At 36.3% G+C, this 8,212-nt stretch overlaps 1 non-coding gene across 1 annotated transcript; it reads left to right on the forward strand.

Moving 5' to 3' along the window:
- Positions 1-7,495: 7,495 nt before the first annotated feature.
- Positions 7,496-7,600, forward strand: LOC126614121 (small nucleolar RNA R71). Its single transcript, XR_007620285.1, has one exon. It is a non-coding gene; the product is annotated as a small nucleolar RNA R71 (small nucleolar RNA).
- Positions 7,601-8,212: the final 612 nt, after the last annotated feature.

Below are 8,212 nucleotides of genomic sequence, written 5' to 3' on the forward strand. Positions count from 1 at the left end.
TGTATCCTCTTCACTTGGATATGGTATTGGGAACAAATCAATCAAATTCTCCCCCTTTCTAGAATAGTTCAGAGGTTGAGTGAAGTAAGGCATGGTTTCTTCAAATTTCACATCTCTTGAAACAACTATTTTCCTAGTTGTTGGATTGTAACATTTGTAACCCTTTTGAGTGGATGGATAGCCTAGGAAAACACATTTGGGAGCCCTTGGATCTAGTTTGTAACGATTTGGTGCTTGTATGTGAACGAAGCAAGTACATCCAAAAACTCTTAAATGGGATAGATTGATCTGTCTATCTTTCAAGACCTCATAAGGTGATTTAAAGTTCAATATCTTACTAGGCAATCTATTAATGAGATTTGCAGCAGTAAGGACACTTTGTGACCAAAATTTTTTAGGCACATTCAAGTGAAACATAAAAGCTCTAGTTTTTTCAAGTAGATCTCTATTCTTCCTTTCTACTACCCCGTTTTGTTGAGGTGTTCCAACACAACTAGTTTGATGTAATATACCATGTGTGCTTAGATAGTGAGACATGTTATGGGACATATATTCGGAGCCATTATCTGATCGTAAGACATGAATGTTTGAAGAAAATTGTGTGTTTACAAGTCTATGAAAATCTTGAAAAACTTCTAGCACTTCACTTTTAAATTTCAAAATATACAACCAAGTGATCATTGTGAAATCATCCACAAAAGTTACAAAATATTTGTATCCGTCAAAGGACTCTAGGACTGGTCCCCAAACATCGGAATGCACGATTTCAAAAGGATTACTAGCCCTAAACAAGGAGGAAGTGAAAGGTAATCTAGTGAACTTAGAGAAGTGACAAACATCATAGGAACTTGTAACTTTGCACAGGTTTGGAAACAAAAAAGATAGAACTTTATCAGAAGGATGTGCAAGTCGTTGGTGCCAAAGTTGTTGTTCTCGAACCAAGCTTGAAGTGACTTGGAAAACCTTGGGAATTTGGACATGCTTGGAAAGGTAGTAGAGGCCATCTAAGAAAAAAACCTTCACCAATCGTCTTCTTGGTGGAGATATCCTGAAAAACCACAGTTTTTGGGAAGAAAATAGCAAGACAGTTCAATGAGTTTGTGATTTTTCTAACAGATAAGAGCTGAAAAAGGAATGAGCGAACATAAAGAGCTTCAGACTTGACATCACTAAAAATCAAATGTGTTTTCCCTCTCCCTACAACCATAGCACCCTTGCCATTAGCAACTAATACTTGAGATGGACATGAGAGCTTTTCAAAATTATGCAGATTTGTAGACTTGTTAGTCATATGATTAGTAGCTCCTTAATCTATAATCCAATAATCATGCACATTACCTACTTTGAGAGCAGTTGAGAAGGATTGTAAGATACCTAGAATATCTTGTTGTGTCACACCTTCATTTTCAGCCAAAAAACCAACAAATTGCCAAAGTAGAGCAGCTTGTTTATTGTCACCTTGACTAGTTGATCCTTTATTGTCTCCATGACCTTGTTTCTTGTGGAGGAAGGCAGCAAATTCATTGATCAGGATAGCTGGATTAGAGGTGAACTTCTGTGCTCCCTCGGAATGAGTGGTGACGGTTTGATTTACCTTGTAGGATGAGTTGTGTGAACCCTTAGGGAAACCCTTGTAGTTGTCCCTAGAAAATTTGGGCCTCAGTTCAGGATGGACAATCCAGCAATGATCTCGTGTTTGTCCACCAGTGTCATAGTAGCTACTTTTTACAATAGGTTTCTTTCCTTTGTAGCCCCTCTCTTCACTAGTTTTGTGGTTAGAGAGATATACCCTAGCTTTTGGTATATTTGCCTTTAATTCCACAGTCATGATTTTTCTGCGAGTTTCTTCCCTTTGAATCGTGGCACACACAATTGAGAAGGAGGGAAGATCATGATTCATGAGGACATGACTCCTGAGATCTTCGTATTCAGGATTTAAACTCGCAAGAAGTTGAAATATTTTATCTTTATCAGCTCTTTTGGTCAGCATAGCAGCGTCAATGGTGTGTGGTCGATAAACATTCAACTCATTCCACATGGTGGTTAACTTCCCAAGGTGTTGCACAAATGAGTTTCCTTCTTGTTGTAAACCAGCAATATCCTTTTTTAACTGGAACACTCGAGCTGCATTATTCTGATTCCCATATATTTCTTTGAGATTTTTCCAAATGATGCATGAGGATTTAGCATAGCTGAAAATTTCTACAATCTTTTGATCCATAGAATTGAGTAGCCATGACATGACCAATTGGTCATTGCACAACCAATCATTGTAATCTGATGAGGACACATCAGGCGTTGGAATAACACCATTAACATAACCAAGTTTCGATCATCCTCCCAAGGCAAGAGTGACTGCTCTCTCCCAAGGAAGATAATTGAACTCATTTAGTAAGACAGAAGTGAGATGTTGATTTGGGTTGACATCAACATCTAAATGAAATGAAGATGGCGCAACATACGAGCTAACTTCTTCGCCATGCACTGAGCTTTCTTCAGCCACGATAGAGAATCAGGAAAAACTCACAGATCTCTCAAGAAACTACTCAGAAGCAGGTCAATTAGGATCACTGCTCTGATACCATATTGGAATTTGAAGGTGTATATTTTATTATGAAGAAACAAAGTACAAAGATAGCTCATATATATGAGCGTGGGAAGAAGAGAAAAACAAGGAACAAAAAACAATATTCCTTCCTTGATTTACACCTAATCACCTAACAACTAAAACAAGGTCAACAATCCCTTGAATTAGTGAGAATGACAGCCATACTCAAGTTGTTAGACAACACTCCATGCATACACCCATGCTACCTACCAGCTAGGATAAGTGACATATAACTCATGTATGTTTTTTCTGTTGAAGTGACATAACTAGTTAAATAAGAAATCTCACTTACTAAGGAACACGCAAAAATGAACTTTAAGTTAAATAAATCAACTTACTCTAGAAAATGAGACATTTCAGCGCAGTTGAACAAAACATACAGGTAATATTGTTCCCAAACACTTCTTTAAAGATCTACACACTTGCCTTTACCCATACAATGACTTGATGATGCAAAGATTGATAGACCTCCAAAGATATCACGAGGCGTAGAAATATCAGCACTACAACTAAGTTGAGTACGGCGATTATCAATATTTGATATGTACATTGAGCAAAATGATACAACCTTATCACCAAGAGACCTTGTGGAAATGCTTCGTTCAAGGTAATTCTTATTTTGAACGTATCTTTTCAACATTTGTAAGTACTCTGAGTTAGTGAAGCATTAGTTACCTTTCAATAGGATACATCCAACGATATTAAATTGGTCCGCAGTTGCTGCCTCATAAGCTAGACGAACAAGTAGGTGAACAATTATACCAAGAAGAAAAAAGGAAGCATATTCTCCATTTAACAAAGAGCCAATACGACCCTATTTTGCAATTGCTTGAAAGATGCTTCAGATTTTTTTTACTACATAACTGTCTTAAAATAGCACTTAACTCAAGAAAAACAAAGGTAAAGGTTTGGTAATATCATTTGTATCGCAAGCGGGAGTAAATGTTGCATTATAACATCATGGTCATGACTCTTTAAACCAAACATCTTACTATCCTTGACATTGATACTTCGAGAAACATTTGATGAATATCCATCAAGAACACGCATACTTGACAGTGCTTGACAAAACAATACCTTTTCTTCACTTGTCATATAAAAAATAGAAGGAGGTCAGTATATCCTATATCATTGCTGAATAGAATGAAGAGTTCTTATTTTTTAAAAACTTCGAAGTTGGCACGAGCTTCAAGTCTATCCTTCATTTTCTTTTCAGCCCCTAACAATGTGTGTAAAATTATCTCTGAAATACATTTATCAATGTGCATTAGATCTAAATTATGACATATCAACAAATGTTGCCAATGTGGTAAAGAAAAGAAAATGCTTTTCTTTTTCCATGGATTAGTAGCATGAGTTCTTGATTCTTTTAGGACATTAGAGCGTCTTCTTTGCCTTTTCTTTGAACCATTAGTTTCAGGAGTTGGTGTTTTACCAGAAGTAAATGTCAAAATAAATAACTAAGCTAAACACTCAGATCCCACCGGCATCCTTGGTACTGCATTTCTCTCACAACTGTCATCAAATAATGTTGCCATGTTTCGAAATCTATGCGTAATAGGTAAAAACCTCCAGTGACCCAAATAAATTTGCTTGTGATAGTTGGGAAAATGCTTTGATCATGTTTTGTGATTATAACAAGGACATGCAAGCTTACCCTTTGTACTCCATCCTGAGAGGTTGGCATACGCATGAAAGCCATTAATAGTCCACAATACAACATCATTCATGTTGAATGATTGATTGGAAAAAACATCATAAATGTTGGAACAAGCCTCCCATAGTTCTTTTAACTCATCGATCAAGGGCTTTAGGTATATGCCTATATCATTACCAGGTGCATTAGGGCTCGAAATCAACAGAGACAAGGGTTGTGTCATACACATTTAAACAGAAATTACCACATGCCAAGTGCTATGCAAATTGGTCAAGCTGGCAAAAGGATTAAACCTATCACTTCCAAATCTTAAACGTACATTGCGAATTTCGGACGCAAAGTCGGGATATAAAGCATCTAAATACTTCCAAGTAGGAGAACATGATGGGTGTCTCATATATCCATCATTGGGACATTCAATTGCATACCATCTCATATGTTTAGCAGTGTGCTTTGACATACACAACACAACCTCTTCAACCTTGGTGTAAGTGGAAAATACTGAAGAATCTTAGCCTACTTTACTACTAAAACCATCTGCCATTTTTTTTATTGTTTATTGATAGGGAAATTACTACACACGCAAACGGGCTAAAAATCTCCTAAATACTTGTAAGAATGACAAGGTTATTGTAGTATAAACGGATCTCGCAAGGTCGTTCTCCACATGGATTATTAAATAAATCGAAGCAAACCAATTTCCAATTAATTATTGTAAAGTAGAAAGTTGAGATGATTAATTTTATAACCTACTTAAATTAAAAATGAATTTAATTAATAAAAGTAAACTAAGCTGCAATATTAAAGATGAAGAAAAAAAGAAACAATAGGGATCTTCCGTCACCTTAACAATCCTATATAGTTCTCTCAATTATATATAATCTATACATGCATATTTCGAAGGTTAGGTTTTCCTAATATATGCCTACTTGGACCCCTAACATAGAGCGTATATCAAACATGCAATCCGTCTATGGTATTCATAACAAATCTAAACATGCACGACTCATTAAGTTATGTGAAACCTTTTGAAAAATCATGCAACCCTTATGACGTGGTATTCATCCTAAGTGAACTTGCACATATTAATCACAAGAAGCCTTCGTCAATTTCAAAGACCGACCTCTGACCAAAATTACATCAAATTACTTTTCTAAATATCCTAATGGTGATCAAGCATCAAGATAATTAGTTAGTTTAAATCAGTGATTAATAACACAAAGACCTACATGCATATAATCATAAGCAAATTGAAGAGAAACTACATATTCTTGCTAAGGCGTGTGGCTTCACCCTAGCAAAAGGAATTAGTTACACATATTCATAATTGAAATCATAGAAAATATTATTAAGAATAAAAGGAATGAAAACACCTTAAAGTAGAAAATCTCCAAGAATCCTAGCAATTACTCTCTGTCTCCAAAGTTGCATAAAAGAAAGCGTAGAGGAAAACTAAGGACGACAAAAGCCTTAAAATCGCCTCGAGCTAGAGCACAAACCCTAAAACGTAGTCTTTTTCTCCAATTAGGAAACTAAATAATAAAATAAAATAACTTAGAAAATAGAGTCCTAATTAAGCTAGGAGAATCTACACATAAACTGTCCAGCCACGTTTTAGCCTCAAATCTCCTCCAAATCCGGCCCAAGATAGCTTGTTTTAAGGACGTTTTGAACACATCTCCAGAAGGCCACGAAATCATCCGAGGTCAGCTTGGACTCCAAAAAGCATATTTCAAGTGTTCTGGCAACACTTTTAACTCCAACTTAGGTGGCTGTACTTTAGATGGCTACAATGGTTTTTTCGATTCCCCCAAACTCTCAAAAATGTGCGTCTAACGTGGCTGGTGAAAAGGGACACTTTCCAAAGCTGAAACATATTAAAAAACCTTTTCATCTTCAGATTCTTTATTGTTAACCCTGTGCAACTCATTTAGCAATGGATCAACTGTCAAACAGGGCATAATTTCAGCATGCATTAAATTGTCCAACAGGTCAACACGCATACAATCATGTACATCAGCTGGCTTTTTAGCAGCTTCAAATAAACTAAAAACAATGGATTGATCTCGAACTCTAAGTGTAAGTGTTCCAGCCTTTACATCAAATAATGTTCGAGCAGTGGCCATGAAGGGACGCCCTAAAATAATTGGTGTTTGCACATCTTCAACCATGTCCAGAACCACAAAATCTGCAGGAAGATAGAGATTAACTAGTTTGATAATAAGGTCTTCAATAATTCCCCTAGGATAGGGAACCGAACGGTCCGCTAGTTGCAAAGTAATTGATGTATGCTTGATTTCTCCTTGTCCTAGTCTCTGAAACATAGCAAAAGGCATTAAATTAATATTTGCACCAAAATCAATTAAAAGATTTTGAGTGGGGTTGTTCTACTACCTGCGAATTTCCCGCATAGTTTTCCTCTCTGTTGTCATAACTTTTCCTACAACGTAAAATTCAAACTGCTGTACAATCAGCACCCCACTTTGGATTTTGTCCAGTTTGACTAGGACATGTACCCGGTGCTCTGTCTAAAACTTGCAAAGCAATCTGCCCAATTTGTTTTCCATATTTTTCATTGTTGCATGCATATTTTAGATTTCTTGACTGGTTTGTTCAAATCTTATGTTTATAGTATTTGCCAATTTTTCAATTGCAATTTCCCAAGCTGCCTTAGGTGCAGTAGGTTGTTGTACCTGCTGTTGAAATTGTGGCTTTGCATGATGATCTCTATCCCACTTTAAATTAGGATGATCTCTCCAACCTGGGTTGTAGAAATTTGAATACAAGTCATATCAAGGACGCTGAAAATTATTAAATGCTTTAACTTGCTCCGCTGTAAATTCCGGATAAACATCTTTATGTGGACAACTCAACAAAATCATGGGTTGTCATGTTGCAAATGCTACAAACAGCTTGTAATGGCTGCTTTACAGCAACCTGCGAATTTAGAATTCTTTGTAACAAGAAGTCAAATTTTGCATCAAGTGTTTTCTCCATTTTTGCAATTTGTGCTGTAACATATGGAGAGCTATTAGACATCTCCGAAATAGACCTAGATTGTGGTTGCTCAACTGCCCATTGCTGCGTATAGGCTGCCATTTTTCTAATAATAATCAAGCCTCTTGTGCATTTTTATCCTTGTATGAACCTTCGCATGTAGTGTTGACAAGAGTTTTTGTTGTCATGTTTAACCCTTTGAAAAATATATGCATTTGATCTCTACTGTTAATACCAGATTGTGGACATTTTCTAATCAACTCTTTCAAACGTTCCCATGTCTCATGAAACTCTTCATTTGGTTTTTGGGCAAAAGATAAAATTTGAGTTCTCATGTCAAGAGTCTTAGAAGTTGGATAATACTTGCTTAAAAATATTTCACTGAGATGGGCCCAAGTACTAATGCTTCCAGATGGAAGTGTTAGGAGCCACCTCCTTGCTTGATCTTTCAAAGTGTATGGAAATAAATGGAACTTAATAGATTCGGCTAAAAATCCTCTCACTAAAATATTCTTACATCCCATTACAAATTCTACAATGTGCATGTTAGGATCATCGGTTGAAAACCCATTAAATGTAGGTAGAATATTCAACATATGTTGCTTTATTTCGAATGTAGACCCTTTCTCCATTTCCAGATAAGTAATGCAACTTGGTATGTTTGTGGCATGAGTTGTTAATGAATCCCCCAAAGGTTGACCAGCCTCTGGAATAACAAAAGCCATTGTTTTCGTACTGTGTAGAACCCCAGAAAAAAAAAATTGCAGAAAAGTCCATTGCAGTGAAGGAACCCACTGCAAATTTTGCTCCCTGCGTCTCCTTAAAATCTGCTCAGGTTCTGGATCAGCTGGAAATAATTTATGCACTGCTGATCATGTACTGACCATGCACAGATTGTTGAAATCCACACCGATGTACTGTTGTAATATGTAAAAATAAAATAAAAACGA

Source organism: Malus sylvestris, chromosome 2 (assembly GCF_916048215.2).
Source record: "Malus sylvestris chromosome 2, drMalSylv7.2, whole genome shotgun sequence".
NCBI lineage: Eukaryota > Viridiplantae > Streptophyta > Magnoliopsida > Rosales > Rosaceae > Malus > Malus sylvestris.